This window comes from Hemicordylus capensis, chromosome 15 (assembly GCF_027244095.1).
Source record: "Hemicordylus capensis ecotype Gifberg chromosome 15, rHemCap1.1.pri, whole genome shotgun sequence".
Lineage (NCBI taxonomy): Eukaryota > Metazoa > Chordata > Lepidosauria > Squamata > Cordylidae > Hemicordylus > Hemicordylus capensis.
Window position 1 is genome coordinate 6,267,225 of NC_069671.1, and position 12,582 is coordinate 6,279,806.

General features: G+C 46.4%; 1 protein-coding gene across 16 annotated transcripts in view; it reads right to left on the reverse strand.

Annotated features, from left to right (window-relative positions):
* The window catches only part of ARVCF (ARVCF delta catenin family member), a 493,848-nt gene that overhangs the window by 394,005 nt on the left and 87,261 nt on the right, over positions 1–12,582 (reverse strand). For 7 of the 16 annotated variants that reach the window (XM_053279344.1, XM_053279352.1, XM_053279348.1 and 4 more), the window contains one exon: positions 5,944–5,997. The exons of 8 other annotated variants lie outside the window; for them this stretch is intronic. The gene's annotated coding sequence lies outside the window, so the exon portion shown is untranslated. Of the gene's footprint in view, positions 1–5,943; positions 6,025–12,582 lie in introns of all 16 variants that reach the window. One more of the 16 variants, XM_053279349.1, reaches the window with a different exon arrangement.

The window sequence follows — 12,582 nt, forward strand, 5'->3', positions numbered from 1 at the left end:
ATTGGAGCAGTGCACATTTTTGTGAAGAAGGGGCTTGCATAAATCCACAGCTGCTTGGCTCCACTGAGCAATCCGTTAATGTCTGGCTTGACAGAACATTCCCCTCACATCTTTGGACATTGGGGTAGGCAGCTTGCAAAGGCTGTGCTTCCGCAAGGGTGCTTTTGGGCGGGTGGGGTGGGGGGATCCACCAAAATAGCAAGGAAGGGGTGCTCTAGAAACTGCTCGACTCCTAAATGGATAGGTATCTGGCTCACACTTACTTAGAAGCCACACTCCTTAAATCAAGACACTCTGCTCCCTAATCCCATAGGTCATGGGGAAGGCAGAGGATCCGATTTCTCATGGTGAAAGAAATGCACTCTGCATGCGGCCAGGGAACTCTTCTCTATAACACTGCTCAACATTCCTGGCATACAAAATAGGTTGGGGGAAACAAAGGCCCCCTGGAAGAAATATACGAGATATACCTGTACCTGGCCAACAGTGAATTGCCAGTAATATCCCACAGGTGTGAACAGCTTTGGTTGTCTCAGGGCAGTTCTTGTCAATGGCGCAGTTTCAGAACCATGTGTCTAGCATGCAAGAGAGTCTCCAAGCCACCTGGGGGGCTGCCTACCTTGCTTGCAGGGAGAGCCTAATTCCTCACTGCCATCAATACGTGCACAATGCATTACAAAAAAATTGTTGGGTGGGGTAGAAAAATGGTAGGGGCAGTTGCCTTTGCAGTTAGGAATATAGGAAGCTGCCTTATCCTGAGTCAGACCATAAGTCCATCTAGCTCAGGACTGTCTACCCAGACTGGCGGCAGCTTCTCCAAGGTCGCAGGCAGGCAGGAATCTCTCTCAGTCCTATCTGGAGACGCCAGGGAGATAACGTGGAACATTCTGCGTACAAGCAGGCAGGTGCTCTTCCCATCCACTCAGGGGAATCTCTTACAGTGCTCTCACATGCCTTCTCCCATCCAAATGCAAACCAGGATGGACCCTGCTTAGCAAAGTGGGCAATCCACGCTTGCTAGAACAAGACCAGCTTCCCTCCCATTATAATGGAGGAGTAATGCCCAGTTATAATGAAGCCATTCGTTCTTTTTGGTCATGGTGGCTGGGGATGAGGGAAGCTGTGGTCCAACATCATCTGGAGACGCAAAGTTGGGAAATCCTGATCTAGACTGATGGAATGCTTTCAACTATGAAATATGCAGAACTATGAAAAATGGTACGTCTTGGGGTCGGCAGCCATTTAGGCTGACTTTGGGGTTGGAAGCTATTTCCTTCCCATTCCACCCACCCCTGGTCTTGGAAGTAAGTAAAGTTGTGCCATTGAGTCGGTGTTGACTCCTGGCGACCACAGAGCTCTGTGGTTGTCTTTGGTAAATACAGGACAGGTTGACCATTGCCGCCTCCCGCGCAGTACGATATGATGCCTTTCAGCATCTTCCGATATCGCTGCTGCCCAATATAGGTGTTTCCATAGTCTGGGAAACATCCCAGTGGGGATTCGAACCAGTAACCTCTGGCTTGCTAGTCAAGTCATTTCCCCGCTGTGCCATTAGGTGGTGGTCTTGGCAGAGGCCCAGATAAATGTCCTGTTCTCTGAGCTATCATTATCAGGCCTTCCCACTCTTGGCTCCTGGTCTCTTTGTTCATATTCCCACATGCAAAATCTACCTATTTGCCCTCTTACCATCAACTTCTCATTCTGACTTCCTGCTTCTTCAACTTCCTCACTGCCCAGACCAACCACCAGCAGAGCAACAGCCAACCATCAGCCCTTCCTCCAAATGGATCCTCTTGTGCTACTTTTATGTAGACCCATCTCCTGTGTAGACCCTCCTGTGGGTCCTGTCTCTATGCTGCATTTTCACTCTGGTCCTCATCCTGCACATCCTGTGCCACTGTCCACACGGTCTGCCATAAAGGGGAAGAGCTGGCGGGTTTCCCCCTGGAAACCGTATCCTTGACACCTCAGGAAACTGGAGGCATCCTTTTGGATTTTCAGCTCTCGTTTGAAACAAAAAATAAGTATCCAGTCCCTTTTACTAAAAGTACATGCTTGCAGTTTTCTATCCCAGGCATTCTCAACGTTGGGTCCCCAGATGTTATTGGACTTCAGTTCCCATAATCCCAAACCAACGGCCACTTGGGCTGGGGATTATGGGAGTTGAAGTCCAATAACATCCGGGGACCCAACACTGAGAATCCCAGTTCTATCCCATTGTTCACTAAGAGACATACAAATAAATCACCTGAAATATATTTGTTTACCTGTATTTTGGCTCTGGCTGCTTGACAATGATTTCCCAATTCCTCCCTTCGGTCCTGGTCGTCCTCCCCACCTTGACTGCCAATGGCGGCCACCACCCAACAGGAGAGGCTGAGCACTACCCCGCTCCCCATGTTTCATCAGCCATATCACCAGGCTAAAAAGAAACAACCAATAGGATGAATTATCCTGGCACTTGGCATATTCAGCTACCATATGGCCCAGGCGTTATTTCACCCTGGAAGCATAAACACTGAGCCAAGAGGCACTTTTTAAAAGTGGTGATTCTCTTTAATTGGCAGGGGGAGTGCAGCAGGGCTGATCCATCCCCAGCACAGCATCCCTCCAGTGGCTGTTGCTGGTGCCTATCATATTGTGAGCCCTTTGGGGACAGGGAGCCATTTCATTCGTTCATTCATTCATAAATGAATGAAACCGCTTTGGCAGCGGGACTTTTCATTGAAAAGCTTAATATAAATATTTGTCGTATTCGTGGGGTGTTGCCTACCAATCTGGGGCACTGATATCCAAGAATTGGATGCTGGCTCCTAGGAATCCAGTGTGCTATCCATTTTGGTAGAGTTTTCACTTTAAATTCGGCTAGCATCGGACTACGCCTGTTTTTCAGATACTTTGACAACCTGCAGAAGTTGGTCCCATTATAACAAAAAACAAAACCACCTCAGCACGCTAACTATTGTGCATCTCTTGGAGGAAAAGCAAAGCAAGACCTTGTGGGGGTGTGGGGAGAGAAATCAGATTTGAGCGAACTGAAGGAGGCTGTGCAAATAAACCAGAAAGCTAAAGGAATTCATAAACCAAGGGAATGAGCATAGGTAAAACACACGTGACGAGCAGAAATGACACCAGGGACAGGAAAAGCCCAAAACAAATCCATCAAAAACAGAGTTGCTCTGAGCTTAAAAGCTATAAAGTCACAGCCGGCTCCATGAATCATAATTCACAGTCCACCATGGCTACCACTTAACATGGAATCTCTCCAACTCTGCCTCTCTGCAAACGGCAGACTGACTCCTAACCTAAATACCTTGAAGCTGCTGTACTTTAGGGGCCATAAATGCTAGCAAGACATATACTGGCCTGAGATAATACAATAAAAATGATTTAATTCTCCTGATGGGTCATCGCAAGGAGACGTGTAGACGACTGCTCGGCCCTCCCAGCTGATGGGTCGCTGCTGCTAGAACCCATTGCCCAGCATCACAACACTGGCACAAGGCTGGGCACAGCTTCTGTTTTGTGTTTGTCTCACCAACAAAGGTTGCGTTACTCCCATTCAGCTGGAATACAAGTGGACCTCGTTACATGCAGCCCTGAGACCCGCAGTTTCATATATCCGCCCACGGGCCGTGTGCACCCAACCTCAGTATACATGGCTGGAAAATGTCCACGTATCCGCGGTTTCAGAGTGGCCAGAAATGACCTCTAAGGTTATTTCTGGCCGCCATTTTGACGAAAGGAGCCATTTTGTGGCTCATTTGTAAAAATAATAGTAATAATCTGTTATTTTTTGCAGGAAAATGGCAGCATAGGAGCTTTTGGTGGGCACTGCTGGACAGTTGGAGACCCACACTTTGGAGGTCCTGCACTTTGTTTCTCTTGTTTCTTAGGTTTTTAGCCGTTTTTAGCCTCCAGAAACCTAATCCCCTGATTCCCATTGCCTCAATAACTCATTATCCGTGGTTCCATTATCGGCAGTTATAGCCAAGAATGGAACCACCAAAGATAATGAGGTCCACCTGTATAACCTTAGGACTGAAGTTGCTAGGCATGGCTGGAAAGAAATAACGTTGAAATGTAATCATCAGTGGGGTGCAATCACTGCTATTAAAAAAACATTAAAAAGAAGGTCGCACTCGGAAAAGTTAGCCAATCATTATGCAATTATTGGGGCCTCCAGAACTCAGCACCTGGACAGCAGACTGAGCAGCCATCTAGCTCGGCAGGTCATCAGCTTCACAGTGGGGAGCTGTATTTATTCTCAAATTATCCAATTTTTATCAAAACATGCATATATAATACCAATAAACATATGCAAATTTTATGCAAAGTGGAGACTTGTTTGGGGTTGAAAAACCTTTGTTTCCACTTTTTTTCTGGCAACGGTTATTGACATTTTCCCATCATCTGGACCTGGCAACCCTAGATGGACACCCCTGACATAGAACTTGAATGACACAAAATAGATCAGAGACAGAGACAGAGATTATTGGTCCTGAATACTACCAGTAGCGAGTCCACCCTGCGGCATAGATATAACTGAACAAGATTAGGGGAGGGGAGACAACTGTCCCTGGGCCCTTGAGGGAAAGGGAGCCCACCAGCTGAGTGACAGCTTGCTCTTTGCTTTCTCTGGCCCACCTCTCCAAAGAAGAAGGTGGGAGGGTTGTGGGCCAATCTTCCCTTTCTGCCCCATGACCACTAGGCAGCAGAGTCCCCACAACCCAACTACACCATTTGCCTGGCTCTGGGCAGCAATGCAAGCCTCTGCCATGATCCAGGGGGTGTCCGTTAGCTGCAGAACTGCCCCTCTTTCAGATTTTCTTCTAGTAATCTGTGGCCAATCTATGGACGCAGAGTTTCTCTCTAGATTTTTACAACCAAGTGCCCCAAAGCTACTCCCACATCCTTTAAAAAGGCCGGGTCTGAGTAAAGCCAGTGGGAAGCTGTGTCCAGCAGCACCTGAGTCGCCCTTGTGCATATCAGCCACTATCTTCCACTTGGCTCTGGCCGGTGGGACCCTGACATTGTAGTAAAAAGAAAAGCACAACAATAAAGCAGACTCCACAGGCTTGAAGCCTGCCAGTGCCTGGTTTCCACACCAGACAAAGTCCGTTCCGTTCTCTCCGGTTCTCTCTAAGTCCACGCTCCCCGGAGACCATCAAAGAGCAGCCCTGGAGCAGCCGGAGTGGCCGCCCACATGACTGCCAGCTCCATCACGGAGCCGGCGGGGGCTGCAGGGATTGGGGGCCTCCCAGAATGCCCCACGCGAGTGCACGGGGCATCCTGGAGAGACCCCCAAGCCCGGGAGGCTGGCTGCAGTCTCCCAGTCAGGGCAGGGTCTACTCGTGTTTCGCCACGCATCGCGGCGACACACGAGCAAATAAATGAGGATAACGGAGCGCTCACTCCGTTAACCTCATTTGTGGGGGGGGGGGATTAGGCAGGTTAGCCGCCTTGGGAGCACCGGGCTCATGGTTCCCACGATCACTAAGAAGTGGGCTAAGCTCCCTTTGTCCGCTTCCCAATGATCGTGGGAATAGCCTCAATTTGTAGGGCACCCCATGCTTAAATGCTCCTCCATACCAAAAAAGAAATCCCTGCGGAAAACTGACTGCACTACAAGTCTTCTCCTCAAAATATAGTTATTTATGAGCTCTGAGAGAGACTATGTGTGTTCTCCATAAGCAGTGTGAAGTAGTATACAGTCCAGACACAGGCAGATCAGATCTCAAACACAAGCTTTGGTTCTAAATCACTTCTTCTGTTTTGTCTAGACATTGTTTAAATACAAACTGCACCCCCAGCCTCTAAACTGGACAAGAGTTTACACCGCGGCACCCAGAATAAACCAATGACATAGTACTTTGCTGTTACTGAAGATACAGCTTTCCCTCTTTCTTTCTTTTTTTAATGCAACACGCTACGTGTTCTTACCTTATCAGATTTCTAACTTGAGACTGGCTCCATGCAAGATGAGAGAGGAGAGCGCTGAAATGACAAGCAAACACTGTCAGCCTAAAACAAAGAACAATAAAGATATTTGGGGTGCATATAGAGTAGAGTTGCCTTCCCCCCCCCCAATTCTGGGTTTCACCTGGATTTTAAGCATCTCACCCAGATGGCTTAGCCCACCCAGATTCGCCAAGATTTCAGCTTTCATTGTTTTTTTTTTTTTTAAAAAGCAGCTAAGCTCTAGCCCTTGTAGAAGCAGAGTTATGGAGCAAAACGTGCAGTCACTTTTCTGCTCAAAAATGATTTTCAAGCCAATTTACATAATATGCAAATTAGGCACCCAGATTGGGAATGCCAGAATATGGCAACCCTAATATATAGTGCACTTCAAGCATTCAAAGAGCTTCCCATACTTCATTCAGTAACCCTTGGAACAGCTCTGTAAGGTAGCCCTATAAGGTAGCCCCATATTACAGGCTGGAGGAGGGCAAGGCTGATCACCGATATACCTCAGGGGTATCAGGGGTCACTACTTGGGGAAACAGGCAGCAGGGCTCCAATGCCTTACACCCTATACCTCCACAGAAGTTCCCAAGCTGAAAGAGTGATCAGCCTCTCTGCTGCACTACAGCGCCACCAAATAATGGCCAGAATCAGTACTGCAACTCTTCAGCCCAAATGATCTGAAGAAACAATAGGGGTGTGGCTGACTCCGTATTGCACTGTTGCTCCAGGCTCAGCTTTTCAGTCGGAGCAAAAACACCCTGACATCCACACGGACCCTGGGACATAAGAAGGGCCATGCAAGGTGTGGGACCTGTGTCAGAAACCAGGCCAAGCAGAGAGCAAGGCAAGAGGTTTGATCAAGATCTAAGAGCAGATACCTGCTCTCAGATTGGCTATCAAGCAGAGGCCTTGAGAGCAGGCTCTAGAAGCTCCCAGTGTGAAACTGTTGCTCCAGCAAAGGCCTGGCTGCAGCTGAGGTGTTTATAAAGGAGTCAGCAGCCTCACCTCTTCCTAGAGCTAAACAATCCAGAACTTGCTCCCCCTAACTCCCAAGAGGCCCATTGGAAGAGTGGCCCGGTGGGTGCTTCACTGAAGCTTGGCATGGCTCAGCGTGCTGTTGGTCCTGGGGGCTATGGAGGGGGTCTTGAGCATTAGACAATGATCTTGATGCGGTCCCTAGATCCCCTGCATTCCCAGACTCCTCCAGAAGGCATAGAGAAGGTCCCAATTTCAATCCCCAACAATTCCGGGGAGGAAGACCCCTGTCTGAAGTCCTAGAGAGCTGTAGACAGCAATCAGCTAGATGGACAACAGTCTGGTTCAGCAGAAGGCAGCTTCATATGTGCCCCAGCACCTTCTGCTCTGACAGACCTAACACAGCAACGGCTCTGGAATTCGCAAAATGCATGCAACATGTCCACCATGTGGTGTCTGGCATCTGCCAAGCCTGAGAAAATGATATGCAGATTCAGTTAATGACTTGCAAATAAAACATGCAAATTAGTTACAGCCTTAGGGCTCCTGATCTATTCCGGCTGTGGCCCTTGGCGCCAAACAAATTGCCCACCCCTGGGACGGAGGATCCTCGGTTGTAAGCAAGCAGCTTTAAGTTAACAAGGAGGCCACAACAGTTCAATCTTCTTTTCTAAAAATGTAGTTGGTGTGTGTGTGTGTGTGTGTGTGTGTGTGTGTGTGTGTGTGTGTGTAAGCGAGCAATACTTAGCTCTCAAAAGAAGACAGAGGGAATTGAAAATAAGTCTGTGCGGCTCTCCTTCGGAGACCCCAGTTCAGAAAAAGTGTTTTCCTTTGTAACTAGGCTGACCATTATGATAAAATCAAAGCATTTTTGCTGCCACCTGGGAATTAGCAAAAAAAGAAGCTCCGGTCAAGGGAAAGGGGGCTCATATTTAGAATTCCTTCCATTCCGCCGGAGCCGTCTGCGGGCTTGCAGACACCGTTCAGGCGCTGGAAGATGGTTCAAACTAAAATTCCCAAGGGATTAAACCAAAGGGGGGGGGAGGCAGCCAGGCGAAGACGCGAGCTCCACGTTCCAAGCATTCTCTTCTATAATTCATGAGCCATGAAATTGCCTCAATATATTATTTGGCTTTGGACCAAAACAACCCTCATTTACCAGTTCAAGAGCAAAACAAATCTACATATACAAAACAGACGTGCCTAATGTGTTCATTTCATGGATTTTAGGATTAAAATGCTTGTTTACTTTTTAATTTTTTCTCTCTTATTTTCCATCTAAATTACTATGTAGCATTCTGGTACATCTTCAACCATTATTCAACCAATTCATTCCCACCCTGGGTGCTTAGGTAATACACTTTATGTACCTTGCTCATAACTATAGCAATATTCCTGCACGTTGCCAGTGTAGAACGCATTTATTGTCATGTGTTTTTCCCCCTACAAAAGGCATTAAAATCAGGGTCGGTGCAAGAAATTATCAGGTCCTGGACTATAAGGTTGCCTGGCAACAGTCTTATCTAGTACTTTCAGATCTAGCTCCAGCCAAAGACCAAGGACCTTTCTTTCTACTACTGCGGATATTTATATGCCACTTTCAACAAAAAAAGATCTCAAAGCAGTTTGCCTCAAAAAAGAAATAGGATTATTCCCTGTCCCAAAAGGACTCACAAACGAAAAAGGAACACAGATTGTGAGCCCTCTGGGGACAGGGATCCATCTTATTTGTTTGTTATTTCTCTGTGTGAACCGCCCTGAGACATTTCTGGAAGGGCAGTATAGAAATTGAATTAATTAATTAATAATAAATTAATTAATATTAATTAATAATAAATAAATTAATATTAATTAATTAATATTAATATTAATATTAATTAATTAACACCGCTAGAAAAACCACTATACTGGGGCTGGATAGTGACAATTACACCCCTCCTGCTAAATAATGAATTAATTAATAGCAGCAGCAGCAACAATGATAATAACAATAACAATTCACTTTGTTAGTCACCCCACAGCGAATTGTTCTCTGGGCAACAATAAAAACATCCAATTAACACACACAAACAAATTACAACAGAAAATACAAAATACAAAACAATTTAAAACTTTTTTTAAAAAAAACCTTTAAACTTCTTAAAAATCAATTTTACAAAGCCTCAGTGAACAGAAAGGTCTTCCACCTGGCATCTAAAAGAACAAAGTGATGAAAAGAAAAGAAAAATTATAGAACCACCACTTTGAAAGGTGCTGCTTTGCTCAGTTAGCAGGGGCTAGCATAATTCTGGCATCAAGCGTCTTGGAGGACCATGCGAGGTCAGGTGATTCAGAACAAGAGCAGGATTGGCTGCGTCTCTTTGCATAGAGACGCTTCCAAACCTGAGGTTATGAAGTCGGGCTACGGTTAATCAGACACAAGGAACAAAAGTTCCATACATCGTCGGAACACACTCTACCCCAAACACTCGGCAGATGCAGAAGAAAAATATCATTTTAGGGGAGATTCTTCTTAAAAGGCCTGGCACATGTTTCCAGTTAAAGATGATGTTTATGAAATCCCCCTCTGAGTTTCTCTCTGGATTTTGGTGTTCTGAATTACCTGGTCTTGTTTGCAGAGAGACACCAATGCCTTAGGAATCTGCTGTTCCTCCAGTTTGGTTTCTGGACTTGGTTGCAAATAAGCAGTTTGCTGCAACTTGAATTTCCTTCACCTTTCCCCACTTTAACATATCAATGTGCTCAAAGGCTTGAGCATCAGCACACTGATAAAAGACAATGCAAAAAGACACCTCTGCTCCTGAATGCTGCATTTCATCAGCTGCCACTTGCATACATTGCTAAGGGAGGAGGGGTGATGTAAGACAAAACAGAAGGAAATGAAAGCTGTGGAAATCACACAGTTTGGGAGAGAGGGAGCAAAATTCTGGAATGGAATACAAGAGACCCTCCTTGCTTGCAGGTTCTCTCCCATCACAATTTCAGCTATTAGCGGCTGGGCAATATAAACCCGGTTTTCATCATCACGGGGGTGAATTCCACAGTCCCTATGCACACGTTTCAGACTTCCGGTGACATTTCTGGTGCTACAGCTGGCTTTTGGAAGCAGCGTAGAACCATGTTGGGGCTTTCCCTCTGGTTTTTCAGTGAGGTTTTTTGGTGGAATTCAGAGGATTTGGAGATTTGGGGGGCCATTACTGGAAGAGCTGGAGAGTCGTGGAAGACAGTTCATGGAGCACAGGTCTATCTATCAGTGGCTACTAGTCTGGTGGCTATGGGCCACCTCCAGCCTCAGAGACACAATGCAACATCAAGAGAAAGGGCGTGCCCTCACCTTTGGCCTGTGGGCTTCCCAGTGGCACCTGGTGGGCCGCTGTGTGAAACAGGAGGCTGAACTAGATGGGCTTCCTTGGGCCTGATCCAGCAGGGCTGTTCTTATGTTCTTATAGACAAATGCTTATAGTTATTATAGTCCAAGGTACTGTGCTATACTCCTCTTATTTCTGGGTTGTTCAGGGGTGGGTGTTTTTTTCGGGGGGTAGCACTTTTCTTTGCACTGAGGAACCTACCCCCAAGGTTCCTAAAGGCACAAGGCTTGCATTATTGCAGCTTCTGCTTTTGCGATAGTAGCCGGGACCATAACCCCACACGAAAAATGAGGGCCTCCTGTATTGTTATAGCACAACCTTGACTCTCCAGCTGTTATTCAACTACAACTTATTAGAATTTACTGTGTCTGGGGATGAGGGAAGTTGGCATTCAACAACAGCTGGAGAGGCAGAATGGAACCAAAGAAAGCAACTCATCCCTACTTCCAATCTGGAACAGAGGCAGGGACCCAACCAGTCTTCCCTCTAACAGGGATTTCCAGATGTTGTTGCTTACAACTCCCAGAATCCCCAAGCAAAAGCCATTATAGTTTGGGATTCTGGGAGTTGTAGTCAACAACATCTGGGAATGCCTGCTAGCGGGAACGCTGGACCCAACCCTGAAGAGCACAGGCTTACAATACTTCTACCTCACCTCTGCCGGGTCTTGGGAGAGTTTCCCATTCTGGCCCAAGTTCTGTCCTTTGGGTGCTCAAGATCCTGCATTTTGTTTGACATCATGCAATGTACATGCATGGATTTTCTTGACTTGCGCATTAAATTTGCCAGAGACCCAGTAGTCTCTGGCAACAGTGAGCTCCTCCTGCCACTGGGTTATCCGTCAAGGAATTGCAGGTCAGAAGGTCCTGCAGTTTGATTTCTTTCCTCCTGACATTCAGCAACATGTGCTGTAGTTTCATAGGTGTGGCTGCAGAGCCAGCAGTTTTCTGTGCCATTTCTTTTAATGTAATAAGATGGTGATGCTGCATTCCCATAAGAATAATTCCTTCCTGCATGTTTCCTTTAGCTGTCAGCGAACTTCAGCAACAGCTAGGTGTGCTGAATCAGCACACCTGAGCCTCGCAAGTGACACAGGGACTGTGCAGAAACTCGGCTGATCGCAGCTAATTGAAATGGATCCGTAGGCTTAGTGTGGGTGGCACAGCTACTGTCATTGGTGCTAATTGTTGTTTTGCTTCCCAGGACTGCTTTGGGTTCCTTTGTCTTCCCAGCTGGGGAGGGTGATCCCACTTGGGCCGTAGGGAGGGCAGAGGATTAAAGTCCTCTTCCTCCCATGCAACAATTCTGATCTGGATCGGAGTCTTGTGCAACTGTTATTTATATTTGAAAAATCAAACACGCAGGCCCCAGTCATGTGATAAAGTTGCACTGTCGAGTCGGTGTCGACTCCTGGAGATCGCAGAGCCCTGTGGTTTTCTTTGGTAGAATACAGGAGGGGTTTACCATTGCCTCCTCCCGTGCAGTATGATGCCTTTCAGCATCTTCCTATATTGCTGCCGCCCAATATAGGTGTTTCCCATAATCTGGGCATTCAAACCAGCAACCTCTTGCTCGCTAGGCAAGTTACTTCCCCACTGCGCCATTAAGTGGCTAGTCATGTGAAAGGCTCAGGTTATTCTTGGGAAAGGATCAAGCTAAGAGTAGATGCTGGACAAAATCACCCATTTACTACAAACAAGAGAGAGCACCACAGCATCATGGACAGCCCTAATGGATCAACACACTACATCAGGTGATCTTTTGGAATGGCTCCCATTGAAGTCTAGTTACAAAAACCATTACTCCAGAGCTGAAAATTCACATTGATTGCTGGTTCGAATCTTGCCTCTGTTATGACTTCGCTCGTGACTTTAGGCAAGCCTGTCTCTCAGATTCCCATCTGCAATATGAAGATAACTTGCCTATCTTCAGCCAAGGATTACAAGATAATGCATCCCTTTTAATAGCCTAAAGTACTATACATGATGGGGGTTGGTTTTTAATATAAAAGGCTCTCTTCCAAAGAGCTCATATCTTACCTATTTGCTCTGCTCTTGCAAGCTTCCTCGACATACTACCAATTAGATTGTTAGGGAAACCTCAGCGAGAGAACAATATTTAATACTTTGATTTTTATATATATTATCCATCTTACTTTCAAGAAGAAAATATGGTACCAACCGCCATTTTATTCTCATCGCAACCCTGCAAAGTAAACTAGGCTGAAAGTTGGGCCAAGGTTACCCGCTGCCTACAGCTACGGCCCAAGGGT